Below are 15,525 nucleotides of genomic sequence, written 5' to 3' on the forward strand. Positions count from 1 at the left end.
CACGTTTGGAATATGTAAAACAAATTGTTAGGGATGTAGGATGTAGAGGGTATACTGAAATGAAACGACTAGCACGAGATAGGGAATCGTGGAGAGCTGCATCAAACCAGTCAAATGACTGAAGACAAAAAAAAAGCGTAATCAGAATGAAACAGAGCAGGAAAGCCAATTGCTAGTACTTTGGCTGTACCGTAATAGATTTTTATTAAAACAATTAATTCAGAACAAAACAATAATCCCTATTTTACAGAAGTCAAAATTTCCCATTTTAATGGCTACCATTTCGAAAACCAGCTATTTGTAAATATTTTAAATATGATAGTGTTTTGTTCTTAAACGTATATTATCTATGGTATCCTCCTTCATGCGGTAATGTATTTAAATGTTCTCAAATATATTTCTTAAGCGATCGGTTCCTGCAGCGTAGAGTCGCATACCGAAGAGAATTCGGCATACTTACCCCAGAGAACATCATTGGGACTATGCTTCAGATCGAACGAACGTGGTACGCGCTGTCTACGATGTTGGTTAAGATCATCCGAAAAAGACGGCGAAAGAAGTCAAAGAGAGAATAATTCCCTCTGAGTTTCCTTTAGATAAAGTTTCCGGCCCCCAAGTCTAAGTAAAATAAATAAAAAACCCGGATGGGTTTGAGGCGTGGAGCCAGCAGTGGTGGTGTGGAAGGAGACAAGACTCATGTAGTTCTGTGATAAGCGACCCAATGGGTTAGTCTAGCGGTGAACGCGTCTTCTAAAATCAGCTGATTTGGAAGTCGAGAGTTCCAGCTTTCAAGTTCTAGTAAAGGCAGTTACTTTTATACTGATTTGAATACTAGATCGTGGATACCGGTGTTCTTTGGCGGTCGGATTTCAATTAACCACACATCTCAGGATGGTCAAACTGAGATTATACAAGACTACACTTCATTTACACTCATACATATCATCCTCGTTCATCCTCTGAAGTAATACCTGAACGGTAATTCCTGGAGGGTATACATGAAATAAGAAAAAAATAAAATGTTCTGTGATAAGTAAAAGGTGAAACCTTTTGATAAGATAACATTTTAATAAATATCAAAAGATGAGCCACCATCTCATTTTGTAGATAGCGAGAAGATTTTAACGGGTAGACCCGGAAGGGACAGTTCTACCACTAACATGGGTTTCGAGATCCCACGGTCCTTATAAAAGGTATTCCCTCCTCGGTCGAAAAAAAAATGATGATTTAAACAATGTTTTATTATATTATGAAATTATGAAACGTTGAATGTGTACTATTGTTTAAACAGTTAAAAGACGGTATACTATGTGTTTATATTAACCCTACTTCCCACAGTTTTTATTTTTATTAAATATATATAACTCACAAGAATTATGAAGTAAAGAAGTGGATCACTTGTTTTGTGAACAACCGATTAATACGATGTTATTTTATAACACCCCAAAGAAATTTTTTTTTCTTCTGTAATACATATTATTGCATCCGTTTTCTATGCTTTACAGCAATTCATAAAATTAATAAATTAATAAAACTGTAGTTTTATAAAACAGAGAATACGAGAAATTAAATTACGGCCTGTAAATTAATTTTACGACTTTTTCGAACAAACCATAACATTTATAAAATTAATGTATACTATATCCATTACGCTAGCTATTATAACTACTATTATTTTTATTACTTTTATACATTGTCTGTAAGTACTTTATAATAAATAAGCAAAATGTCAATGAATGAAAACAATAACACGGATCAAGACGTGATCTTTATTATAACAAAACAATAACGAAACAAATATTTATTAATTTAATAAATGTGTACAACAGTATCACAGCATGTCATCAGTGGCTTGTTACATAGTATTTGATGAGGGGGGAGTGAGATGAATTGATGTATGTAGTGGGGATGAGCCAGCATTGTGAAGGCTCGCGAAAGAAAAACCAGGTGAATCTAAGTTATATATTCTAATTCAATGTAAATTCTACTACAGTGAGAACGTTCTGTGTGTAATTACCACAAACATTAAAAAGTAAAGTGTTATAACTGTGAATTTGTTAAAATTTGTATTTTTTTTTTTTAAATACTAAGAAATTCTACTTGCTATATACGTGTGTGTGTATATATAGTATTTTATACTACATTTGCATATATGACACCGGCCGGATATCTGTAGGAAATCTACGTTTACTAAGTGAAATAAAAATAGTCTACTAAGTTAAAACATCAATGGATCTGTTTAATTAAGGTTAGTTGTCCTTATAACCTGATATTTTAGTTATAAAATATTTATTTTATATAATACAATATAATTAAATTTCACTAACCTAAAATTCAGCTATACATATTAAAAACTATTAGTAAAAAGCATTTCACGGATCAGAAACCGCAATTTCCTGTAAGTACAAAGAATTGTAATATCCCGTAAAAAAAAATATACTGACGATAGTTATAATAGTTCATAACACTTTTAATAATCCACTGTAACACTGCTTAATGTTGATTATTATTCTAGCCGTTCAAAATATTAACTTTTACATTAGTTTCAATTAATTGTGTAGGTTAAGATAAGAAATGACGTATTCAGTACTGACGAATAAAATATTATTTAAACAAGTAAAGTTAAAAAAAAAAAAATTTCTGTAATGGACGAATTTATAAAAGATAAAAAGATGTAGGGGAAATTTCTAGTCAATTGTTTATTAATTGACTTAATTCTAATTTAATTAAAATGCGAAATTAAATCCTCCTTCGATGATAAAACTTTAAAATTATAAAAATTCTTTCAATCTTATTTATTTTCAAATTTATTGTTACCTTATTTTAAAATTAAAATTTTAACGCTGATTTTTTTTTAAAAAGTTATCTAAAATCCAATCTAATGTGAAGATTAATTATTTTAATGTTCAAAGTATAATTAAAAGAATATTTAGATCACAGTATTTTTGAGTATATAAAAAATATTAATTTAAAAAACTATTACGGCTTTCTCTTTCTGCTTGTTACAATCACTTGCTCCAATAACTATGTAGTTTTTTAATATATTTTTTATACATGAATGAAGTCATTTTATAGGTATTGCTTCTTTATTTTTATTTTGGACATATTGTTTTTCTTTTTAATAGTTTTTTTTTTAAACTCCCCCAAGACGACCAGCCCACGCTAAAAAACTTAACACAGTCGCCTCACGGTTTCATGGCAGCGCACTCTGCCCTCCCTAGCTCGTCCGAACTCGGACATCCCATCGGGGTTTCCCGTGCCTCCTCGAAAACATACTAATCACCTCTTCCGGTGATCAGAATTTTTCTCCGCAGGAGAGCACCCTTCCAGTCCCTATTGTACCTGATCAAGACACACATTTCTTTTGCCCTTCACAGTTACGCATCCCCCCGTGCACACCTCGAGGGTCCCCCGTGCCATCATCGGGGAGCTCCAACCCACCCACTCTTGCGCGTGAGTAGGCCCGAACATCCTAGGCATAGAGGCTGCCTCCCTGGTCCCTACACGCGTCAAGATGGACTTATACCTGTCCTCGATCCCCCACGCATTCCCATGACCCCTCATTACTTGTTAGCTTTTTAATAGTTAGCTTATTCTTTCGCTTTTTTCAAAAAGTGTTCTACACCAAGATTTTTCATCCAATTTTCTACTCATTTTCCACCTTATTTCGTTGTTCTTTTTTTCTAAGAGAACCGTTATTCAAATCATTCACATTTTTTAGATGTTTCTACCTCTTTGCTCCTTTTTTTTCAGCAAACATTTTTCATCAATTTTTTTTCTTGGTTTTCTGTTTTTTCACAAACAAATTTAATTCAAATTTTCCTTATGAATATTTCCTCTTTTCCTTAATATATGCTCTTTACGTAAATTTTTTTCTTTAAAGTTATGATGTACGATTTTTCAGTAACCGATGTATATTATTTTAAGATTATTACCACGCTAATAATCAGTTATTAAACTGATTAAAAGATTTCTTAAATTTGTTTTATAAGACCAAATGAGGGGAGAGAAAAAAAATTCTCAACACAGTGAAAACAATGATTGTAATTATTGCAGGACGATGATGGGAGAGGCGTTAACACCGTGAAAATATTTGTTCTATAGTATTTCTTTGTTAAAGTGAAAATTATGCCAACCTAATGGATTACTTGGGTGTAAATAATATGTATTTTTCATGAAAAAAAAAACCAGTAAAAAATTTGTATAACTTCCATCATAAACGATGTATAGGAGAATTCATTATCCCCTCCAAAAGATAAGATTTTAAAATTTTTCCTGAAAGCGGTAATGACTCAATTAGATAAAGATACTTTTAAAAAGATCTTCAAGTGCATTAGCTGGAAAATTAAGAAAAGAGCTTTATAAAAGCTCTATTTCTTTAGGGGTTTCTTGAATGGGAGTGCATTGCTTATTCTCCCTTTAATAAGAATTGACAACTTTTCCTACCTTTAATAGTAGTCTTATTTATTAAAAAACTACGGCCAAAAATTTTCAATTCGAGCGGTTAAACTGTGTTTTTTTTTTATATTTAAATAATTTTATTGAATAAAATCTTTTTATAAAAAAGATGTCAATAGCTTTTCTGATATCTCTACCGATGAGGCAGCTTGTCCTGACTGACTGATTCATCAACAACGTCCAGCAGAAACTACTCAAGGTAAATTGATGAAAATTTATACACATGTTCTCGTTACGGTAGAAGTGCACACAAAGAAAGAATTTTTGAAACTCCGAGTTTAAAGGGTTAAAATGGATTTTTAATTTTTTTTTAAACATAGCTATTTTTTTTTTTAATTTCTAGATAACAAATAAAGATATCAACTTAATTTTGTGTGTGTGTAATGTTCATGTAAATATGTAAAAACTAATTTCTAGAGTTTTCGAAATTTGACCTTGAAAGGGGTGAAAAAAGGAAAACATATTTTGAACAGCGATTGCAAAATTTTGTTTATATCCAACTATACTAAATTCTAAACCACTAGACTTCCGCTTGAAAATATTCTTTTCTTTTTTTTTTTTTTGTCTTCAGTCATTTGACTGGTTTGATGCAGCTCTCCAAGATTCCCTATCTAGTGCTAGTCGTTTCATTTCAGTATACCCTCTACATCCTACATCCCTAACAATTTGTTTTACATATTCCAAACGTGGCCTGCCTACACAATTTTTCCCTTCTACCTGTCCTTCCAAAATTAAAGCGACTATTCCAGGATGCCTTAGTATGTGGCCTATAAGTCTGTCTCTTCTTTTAACTATATTTTTCCAAATGCTTCAATCTTCATCTATTTGCCGCAATACCTCCTCATTTGTCACTTTATGCACCCATCTGATTTTTAACATTCTCCTATAGCACCGCATTTCAAAAGCTTCTAACCTTTTCTTCTCAGATACTCCGATTGTCCAAGTTTCACTTCCATATAAAGCGACACTCCAAACATACACTTTCAAAAATCTTTTCCTGACATTTAAATTAATTTTTGATGTAAACAACTTATATTTCTTACTGAAGGCTCGTTTAGCTTGTGCTATTCGGTATTTTATATCGCTCCTGCTTCGTCCATCTTTAGTAATTCTACTTCCCAAATAACAAAATTCTTCTACCTCCATAATCTTTTCTCCTCCTATTTTCACATTCAGTGGTCCATCTTTGTTATTTCTACTACATTTCATTACTTTTGTTTTGTTCTTGTTTATTTTCACGCGATAGTTCTTGCGTAGGACTTCATCTATGCCGTTCATTGTTTCTTCTAAATCCTTTTTATTCTCGGCTAGAATTACTATATCATCGGCAAATCGTAGCATCTTTATCTTTTCACCTTGTACTGTTACTCCGAATCTAAATTGTTCTTTAACATCATTAACTGCTAGTTCCATGTAAAGATTAAAAAGTAACGGAGATAGAGAACATCCTTGTCGGACTCCCTTTCTTATTACGGCTTCTTTCTTATGTTCTTCAATTGCTACTGTTGCTGTTTGGTTCCTGTACATGTTAGCAATTGTTCTTCTATCTCTGTATTTGAACCCTAATTTTTTTAAAATGCTGAACATTTTATTCCAGTCTACGTTATCGAATGCCTTTTCTAGGTCTATAAACGCCAAGTATGTTGGTTTGTTTTTCTTTAATCTTCCTTCTACTATTAATCTGAGGCCTAAAATTGCTTCCCTTGTCCCTATACTTTTCCTGAAACCAAATTGGTCTTCTCCTAACACTTCCTCCACTCTCCTCTCAATTCTTCTGTATAGAATTCTAGTTAAGATTTTTGATGCATGACTAGTTAAACTAATTGTTCTGTATTCTTCACATTTATCTGCCCCTGATTTCTTTGGTATCATGACTATAACACTTTTTTTGAAGTCTGACGGAAATTCCCCTTTTTCATAAATATTACACACCAGTTTGTATAATCTATCAAAATATTCTTAACAGATAAATATCCAAAAACCATTTTCGCGTTTTTTGAATTTCGATGGAGGTGCGATAATTTACGGCGTGGCAGCTCAACCATCACTAGCCACTGTTACAGTTTGTATTGTCATGACGCTACTGGCTGAACCTGCCTTCTGTTATTTGACTAAAAAACATAAAATAAAGTAAATTAAAAAATTATTAAAAACAAATGGGAATCGAAGTACGATCACCTCCTAATGTTGTTTTTCGGGTAACGCTAAGAACCGGGAAAAATACATTTTAACTACAAAGGACCGGTAAATCAACCATAACAACTATTTTTTAAGATGAAGCCCCACTTTTTTGAAAACAGATTTTCTCAGATCACTCAAAGTTTTGGGACCTATACTGATCAAACATTTTCTCTGAAGAAATTATAATATACCGATAGTTTTTATCAGTTGAACAGGGTTTAATTTATATTTATCATTACTATTCTCTTAAGCATGACTTTAATCGGCACAGGGAGGTCCAGAGGGAAGAACTTCCTGGCTAGGCGGGAAGGGTGAGTGAAGCGAGACCTGTTCGGGTAATATATATATATTTTATTTATTGAATAAGGTTTTTTTTTCAACAACAAGTTCATTTACAATCAGCTCCCTAAGTGAAGCCATAAGTAAGTCGCTTGACAAGAAGAACATGATAGGGGTTCTTAAGGAATTCCCAAAATAAGCAATTCATAATAATAATTATAAGTAATCTTAAAGTTCAATCTTAAATCTAAACAAATATTACTGTCAAACCTTCATAGTCCACAAAAACCAAGCATAATGAAATAAAAAACAATACGACTAGAATAAGTTAAAAAGAAATTCACTAATACAATTTTCATAAATTCGAGCCTTTTGGCGATGTATCTACCCTTTATGAAACACCTTTATCCTTTATATTTTATTTCTTTTGGAAAAGAGTTAGTAGTATCATCCCCTATTTTTTTTTTGTCTTCAGTCATTTGACTGGTTTGATGCAGCTCTCCAAGATTCCCTATCTAGTGCTAGTCGTTTCATTTCAGTATACCTTCTACATCCTACATCCCTAACAATTTATTTTACATATTCCAAACGTGGACTGCCTACACAAGTTTTCCTTCTACCTGTCCTTCCAAAATTAAAGCGACTATTCCAGGATGCCTTAGTATGTGGCCTATAAGTCTGTCTCTTCTTTTCACTATATTTTTCCAAATGCTTCTTTCTTCATCTATTTGTCGCAATACCTCTTCATTTGTCGCTTTATCCACCCATATGATTTTTAACATTCTCCTATAGCACCGCATTTCAAAAGCTTCTAATCTTTTCTTCTCAGATACTCCGATCGTCCAAGTTTCACTTCCATATAAAGCGACACTCCAAACATACACTTTCAAAAATCTTTTCCTGACATTTAAATTAATTTTTGATGTAAACAAATTATATTTTTGACTGAAGTTTCGCTTGTGCTATTCGTCATTTTATACCGCTCCTGCTTCGTCCATCTTTAGTAATTCTACTTCCCAAATAACAAAATTTTTCTACCTCCATAATCTTTTCTCCTCCTATTTTCACATTCAGCGGTCTATCTTTGTTATTTCTACTACATTTCATTACTTTTGTTTTGCTCTTGTTTATTTTCATGCGATAGTTCTTGCGTAGGACTATGACGTTCATTGTTTCTTCTAAATCCTTTTTACTCTCAGCTAGAATTACTATATCATCGGCAAATCGTAGCATCTTTATCTTTTCACCTTGTACTGTTATTCCGAATCTAAATTCTTCTTTAAGCAGTTAATGAACTAGCAGTTAATGATGACTGCTAGTTCCATGTAAAGATTAAAAAGTAACGGAGATAGGGAACATCCTTGTCGGACTCCCTTTCTTATTACGGCTTCTTTCTTATGTTCTTCAATTGTTACTGTTGCTGTTTGGTTCCTGTACATGTTAGCAATTGTTCTTCTATCTCTGTATTTGAACCCTAATTATTAAAATGTTGAACATTTTATTCCAGTCTACGTTATCGAATGCCTTTTCTAGGTCTATAAACGCCTAGTATGTCGGTTTGTTTTTCTTTACTCTTCCTTCTACTATTTATCTGAGGCCTAAAATTGCTTCCCTTGTCCCTATACTTTTCCTGAAACCAAATTGGTCTTCTCCTAACACTTCTTCCACTCTCCTCTCAATTCTTCTGTATAGAATTCTAGTTAAGATTTTTGTTGCGTGACTAGTTAATATAATTGTTCTGTATTCTTCACATTTATCTGCCCCTGCTTTCTTTGGTATCATGACTATAACACGTTTTTTGAAGTGTGACGGAAATTCCCCTTTTTCATAAATATTACACACCAGTTTGTATAATCTATCAATCGCTTCCTCACCTGCACTGCGCAGTAATTCTACAGGTATTCCGTCTATTCCAGGAGCCTTTCTCCCATTTAAATCTTTTAATGCTCTCTTAAATTCAGATCTCAGTATTGTTTCTCCCATTTCATCCTCCTCAACTTCCTCTTCTTCCTCTATAACACCATTTTCTAATTCATTTCCTTCGTATAACTCTTCAATATATTCCACCCATCTATCGACTTTACCTTTCGTATTATATATTGGTGTACCATCTTTGTTTAACACATTATTAGATTTTAATTTATGTACCCCAAAAGTTTCCTTAACTTTCCTGTATGCTCCGTCTATTTTACCAATGTTCATTTCTCTTAAAAATAAATTATTCAATTTGTGATTGATTTTAGGTTAAACTTTTTCTGTAACATAAAACAAAAATAGAAGTCAATATATGCACACACACACGCGCGTGCGCACGTGTATGCACAGAGGAGAGAGAGATGCGCGCGCTCACACACACACACTCTCTTCCTCTCTCTCTTTTTAAGTAAACTTTATTGTAGGGAATTTAAAATTTTATTGTAACTTTATTATAGGGTACTTTATTATACTTTACTGTATTTGGTAACTTATTATACTTTATGCTTTACTTATTACACTTAATGTATACTATACTATTACACTACACTTATTATACTTAGTTATTATACTTTACTACAACTTTTCTATTAGGTTAACTTATAAGTTATTATAGGGGCTATAACTTTGTTAAAGGGTTTTGTATCTTTATGGTAGGGACAATATACTAAAAAATTACATCTATTTAAAAGACAATCCTACTTAAAAAAATCCCATATTAAAAAGTAAAAAATATTTTCCATTCATTAATTTTTGATATTTTGAATTCCGGGCGAAAATGAAAGAATTTAAATCGAAAATTAAAGAAGAATTTTAAAAAATGTTTTCATTTTACTTTCCACAATGAAATTTTTAAGTCGGGGTATTTTTTAGCAGATTTTTGTTTTATTTTATTTAGTTTTTATTTAGTTTATAATACTGATGATTTTACAAAACAAAATTAAACACGTAAAACAGGTGTTTTCATAAAGATGAAAAACCGTTTACAAAAAATTTTAAAAATATTGCTGACGACGAAATTGTTTAATAAAATTTTATAGATGGCAGAATGCGTAATTCTGAACGAAGGGGAAAAAATAAACTGGAACTTGCTTAAAGACGGACACTAAGAAAAATTCTAGGGCCCGGATAAACTAAAGATGGGTGAAAATTAAAGAAGAATTAGAAGATTTACCGGGAGTTACAATCACGGAAGCAATAAGTAAGCGAAGACTAGTATTCTACGAACATCTGACAGGACTGGATTCAAACAGACTTACGAAGAGAATTTTAACATTAGAAGATTGCTTAGGAAACTAACCTTAAGATTCAAGGGGCGCTAAACTAAAGCGGTCGGATGCAAGGAGGAAGTGGCTCAATGAAAAAACAAAGGAGTATTGAAGAACTAAAGTTAATAGTAAACTAGCCAGAAGTTTACTATTATATGTGGTCCTAAAGTGGCCGGTGTCGAAAAAAAAAACCAATATATTAAACAGATTTTATAATACCTTTTTTAAACACATTTTTACTTATAATGTATCAAGTAATTTATGTATTAAAAAGAGAAAAATAACGTCAGTTAAATTTAATACAAACAAAACATTAAATCTTTATCTTTATAAAATTCATCATTGATAAATAAAATTAACGTATGAAATTTCTTTAGTTATGTAAATCAGAAAGGTTCATGGAAACAAGGGATTAAAAATTATATTTATAAAATTATTCTACGTTAATAGAAACAATTTGTTTTTTTTTAAATATGCATCTACAATTTCATTTCACGAATAAAAAAGCGATGAGCGTGGTCTGTGAACAATTATTACAAAAAAGAATTTTTGACAATCATTTTTAGTATTTAAAACTAATTTAAAATTTTTATTTTAATAATTGGGCATGAAAATAAAAACTGAAATAATCTATTTTCAGCCGTTTAATTAAAAAAAATTAAAAACAGATAATTATATTTTACTTGGAAATGCTTATTAAAATTGTTAACAATAATTAATTTTTGACTCCCCCAATATCATGTGAAAATTTTCAGAAAAATCCCCTAATTCAAATATCAAAGAGGGCAGAAAATAATCATTACAAGTTAAAGATTTTTGTTCAATTAGGAAGGTTAATATCCTAAATTAAATTACCTTCCTAATTGAATTTTTTTTCCTATAAATATTCAACTGGTAGTGTGAATAACTTCGTTTTTTCTTCTTTACATTTTAAACTTACTCCACATAAAAAAATTGTGTAGACTGTTAAATTTTATAAAATAATATCATTTATTTAGATATAGAAAAAATATATATATATTTTTAAGGGAATGGCGGAAGAAGAAAGAGGAAAACGGATTAAAAGAAATACGACTAGGAGCTGGTAAAAACCAAATAAAAGTGGGTTGTTTGGTCTTTGCAGATGATATAGCAATAATTACATAAAATGTTGAAGAGGCTAGAGAATCGATAGAGTTGCTAGAGGAATAGCCGTAAGGACAGGACTACAGATATCTTCGAGAAGACGGAATGCATGGAATACCGATATCACAAGGAGAAAGAAATAGAAACAAAAGGAGGGAATATCAGGAGAGTCGATCGTTTCAAATATCTTGGAGAAATTATTCAAGCTAATGGACTCGATGAGGCGGCTAACGCGGAAAGGACCAGGAAATTAGAAAGAGCATACGGGATAACAAAGAATATCTACAACAAAAAAAGTATATCATACGGATCAAAAATAAGACGCTACACTACCGTGCTCAAACCAGAGGCGCTCTACGCATCAGAATGTTTGATACTCAGGAAAAATAATGAACTGAAGGAAATAGAAATACGTGAAAAAAGAATCTCGAGGAAAATATTGGTACCAAGAAAACTAGAAGACGGATCTTACAGACTAAGAAGTAATGAAGAACTTTATAAAGGGAACAACGAACCGCTGACGTCGACAGTGAGAAAACAAAGGGTCAAGTTCTAAGGTCATATACTCAGGATGTCGGATGATAGGTTAACGAAGCGCGTCTTTAGTTTTTTAAGAAATATGAAAGCGACTACGGATCGGGTCGTCGAAGTTAAGAAGGACCTCAGCGAACTACAACTGAACGAAGGCGATGAGTGTAACAGAACTGAGTTTAGAGATAAAATTAATAAACACATTTTCCGGAAACTTACAGATAAGACTAGAACCGAGAGGCAGTGGATCGATGAACAAAAACAAGTTAAACGAGACGAAATGAAATTGTACTGGGAAAACAGACGGAAGACATCTGTTGTGCAAAAAGTTCAACGCGGTTCAAAGAGACCATAACGAAAAAAAAAAAATATATATATATATATATATATATACATATAATTTTGGAAAATGAATTTGAAATATATATATTTGTTCGCATTATTTAATAATTGTAATAACTATATGAATACCGTAATATATATATATATATATATATATATATACATATATTAAAATATTCCTTTTGAATTAACTTCACACATAACAATTACAAAGCTTTATAAATTCTGATTCCTCTAATTCAACAACTATTCTATTCTATTCTATAACATATTAATAGAAATTATTTTTTTACATGCTCACAATAGTGATATACTTGTACGTTAAGCCCTTGTATGAGTTAATTTACTTGCAAAAAAAAAAATATTATTTTGTATTAACGTTGTGAAAAATGTGAGAAAAAAGATATGAAAATAGAAAGGAAGGTCAGAAGACAATAACATAAAAATTAAAACAATACAAATTGATAAATAAAATGTACTCCATTTTTACACGTAATTTCATCTAAATGAAATTACGTTTAAATTTACGTGTGAAAAGAGCCCAGTAAAGTTAGTTTTTGTTATTTGCTACGTATCATTGTATGAGATTGAGTATGTACACGATTATTTTCTACATATGTATGTAATTGTGTGTGTGTGTGTGTGTCTGTGTGTGTGTATGTGTGTACATGAATGCATGCGTGTTTTAATTACGTATACACTTCTTTAAGAATAATATTTTATTCAAATACAAATAATTACAACTTCTTTTTACACAAGATGCATAAATAAATAATATTTATGTATTTTTTAGTATTTAATAATTTAAAATGATTAAAAACTACACCCACAAATAATTATCAGTAGTTTAAATTAAAAATTTAAATAAACAAAGAAAAAAAATATAATTATGACATAACTTAATTTCGAGTTAAGAAATTTCGAGTTAATTTTCTTAGTTAAAAAATCGATAATAAACATGTACGGGTAAATTGAATAGAACTATTAACTTAATTACTGAATTTAAAATTAACGAGTTAATAAAAACAATCTGTTACAAATCTGTAGAAAAGTTAAGAAATTATAGGCCACTTAGAGCAGATTTCCCAACCTCAGCCATATGGCCCTCTAGGAAGCCAAAGGTGTTCCGGTGTTCTTTGGTGGTTGGGTTTCAATTAACCACACATCTCAAGAATGGTCGAACTGAGAATGTACAAGACTAACACTTCATTTACACTCATACATATCATCCTCATTCATCCTCTGAAGTATTATCTGAAAGGTAGTTACCGGAGGCTAAACAGGAAAAAAGAAAGAAAGAAAGGAAGCCAAAAAAAAACTTTTGTGAAGCCATAGGAAAATTTTTCAAAACTGGGGGCCACAAAAACTTTCAAAGGAGGCCATGAAATATTTCAAAATAAAATGAGTCCTTGGTCGGGATTAAAGAAACACAATAGCCAACCTCAGTTAAAATATTAAATACATACATGATAAGTGTTTTTAAATAAATCTACCCGCAATTTAATCGCCACGCACAAGTTTGTTATCTGATTAGCCAAACTTTACCGATATGAACAGTGAGTGAACTTATCGTTCGAAACTGTTCGGCTGTACAACCCATTTAAGAATGGCTGCACCAGTGGGTTGTATTACTTGCAGAGAATCCCTCTCGCATCAATTATCTTATTTTGAGGAACTGCGGTTTGAATATAAACTAATGTTTATTTATTTTATTTTGTTAAATTGTGTGTTAATAAGGTTGAATAAAAGTCGGTATAGAACTCCATGAACACTTATATAGATATACAAAGTGATTCCACTCTCCGATTTTAATTAGTCCAGAAATAAAATAAATGTTTTATCCTCCGGAAGAAAGCAATCTTTTTCTCCGACTACGTCACGTTCACCCTTCGTAAGGAACACTGTCCTCCTGTTTCTATCTTCAATGTTCCGATTCCGAGATCTCAAGATTGTAAATATTTGGGTTTTCATCTTCATCGACGACGACTTACTTGGGCAAAACAAATCACATATAAGCGGAAACAGTTGGATCTCAAATTTAAACACATGTACTGGCTGATAGGACATCGATCTCGGCTTTCAGCAGAAAGTAAATTATCGATTTATAAATCAGTTTTGAAGCCTGTTTGGACTTACGGGCTTGAATTGTGAGGGACGGCAATGCAACTTCAGTATTGACATAGCTTGAACGCTACCAGACATAAACACTGTGGGAAATGTTCATCATAGCCTGGTACATAATCAATAGCCTAATCTTAAGTTGCGAACCGTTCGGCAGAAAAGCTCTCTGATCAATCAACGGTATCAAAATCGTTTGGATCGGCACCGGAATTATTTGGCGGTCAATTTATTAGATAACACGATCAGTGATTTTTCAAGATTGCTAAGGAACAATGTTCTTATCGTTTCAATTAGATGACTTTATCGTCTGGCCGTACAGAGTGCTCTTCTTTTTCATTACTAAGTCATAAGCCGCTGGGTTTGTGGCTTTTTAATGTTAGTTCAAATAGATCTTACTTACTTATTGTTCAATTATCTTGCTGAACAGATTGAAAAGTTGCTGTGTCGTTATAATAAAAAAAAATAGAAGTTTTCAGAGTAGCTGTTTGGTGGAATACGGCTTTAGCAGGCTTAAGTATTTACTATCGAAATCGACTGAATATTGAAAAGCGTTGAGATCATCGATTAAGTTTAACAAATTTCAAACCAAACATAGGAAATATCGCTTCGATTCATCAACCCCAATTCTGTCATTGAATTAAAATTTATATTATATTAATTATTGTATAACATAAAAATGTTAAATAAAGTGGGATTGTATTTTTAGTTTTAATTATATAAATTGCAACATATAACTCGATTAATAACTCGATAAATAAACGATTTCTAAGAATCTTAAAATCTGTCATTCCATTTATTTCCAAACTTCTTAAATGTTTGGCGACAGCCATCGTACAACGGACGCAGTGGGTGAAGTAATGCGACTTGTGTATAACGCTGCGCTGGTACATGGAGGACACGCCAAATACCAGTAGTAGTAATTCAAGACGTACATAATGCGTTTAATTCGCTGTCATGGGAATCCGTATTTCAGGAACTAAAGGAGAGAGGTGTAGTGAATTATATCAGGTAGCGTTGCACCATCTTCCAAAAATGGTGCAACGCTATCCGGAGTGTCGGAATCTTGTGTACCAGCTGGGAGAGAAGGAAATTCAATTTCGCGTGTCGTGTGGGGGTTCCTCAGGGGTCTGCGCTAGGGCCTATGCTTTGGAGCGGCCTCTGTCTTCGATGGCGTGTAGCGGCTGCGTTTTCCGGATAGTATGGCCCCAATAGCGTTCGCCGATGATCTCGCCCTCATGGGGTTGGC

The 15,525-nt window shown here is 32.2% G+C and overlaps 1 protein-coding gene across 3 annotated transcripts in view; it reads left to right on the forward strand.

The window, feature by feature from the left end:
• Window positions 1–15,525, forward strand: part of LOC142320467 (proton-coupled amino acid transporter-like protein pathetic) — a 182,134-nt gene that overhangs the window by 17,602 nt on the left and 149,007 nt on the right. Inside the window, exon 1 of one of the 3 annotated variants that reach the window (XM_075358276.1) lies at window positions 1,951–2,248. The exons of the other annotated variants lie outside the window; for them this stretch is intronic. The gene's annotated coding sequence lies outside the window, so the exon portion shown is untranslated. Of the gene's footprint in view, window positions 1–1,950; window positions 2,249–15,525 lie in introns of those variants that run through there. 3 annotated transcript variants of the gene reach the window in all.

Source organism: Lycorma delicatula, chromosome 2, assembly GCF_047948215.1.
Source record: "Lycorma delicatula isolate Av1 chromosome 2, ASM4794821v1, whole genome shotgun sequence".
In the NCBI taxonomy this organism is placed as follows: domain Eukaryota; kingdom Metazoa; phylum Arthropoda; class Insecta; order Hemiptera; family Fulgoridae; genus Lycorma; species Lycorma delicatula.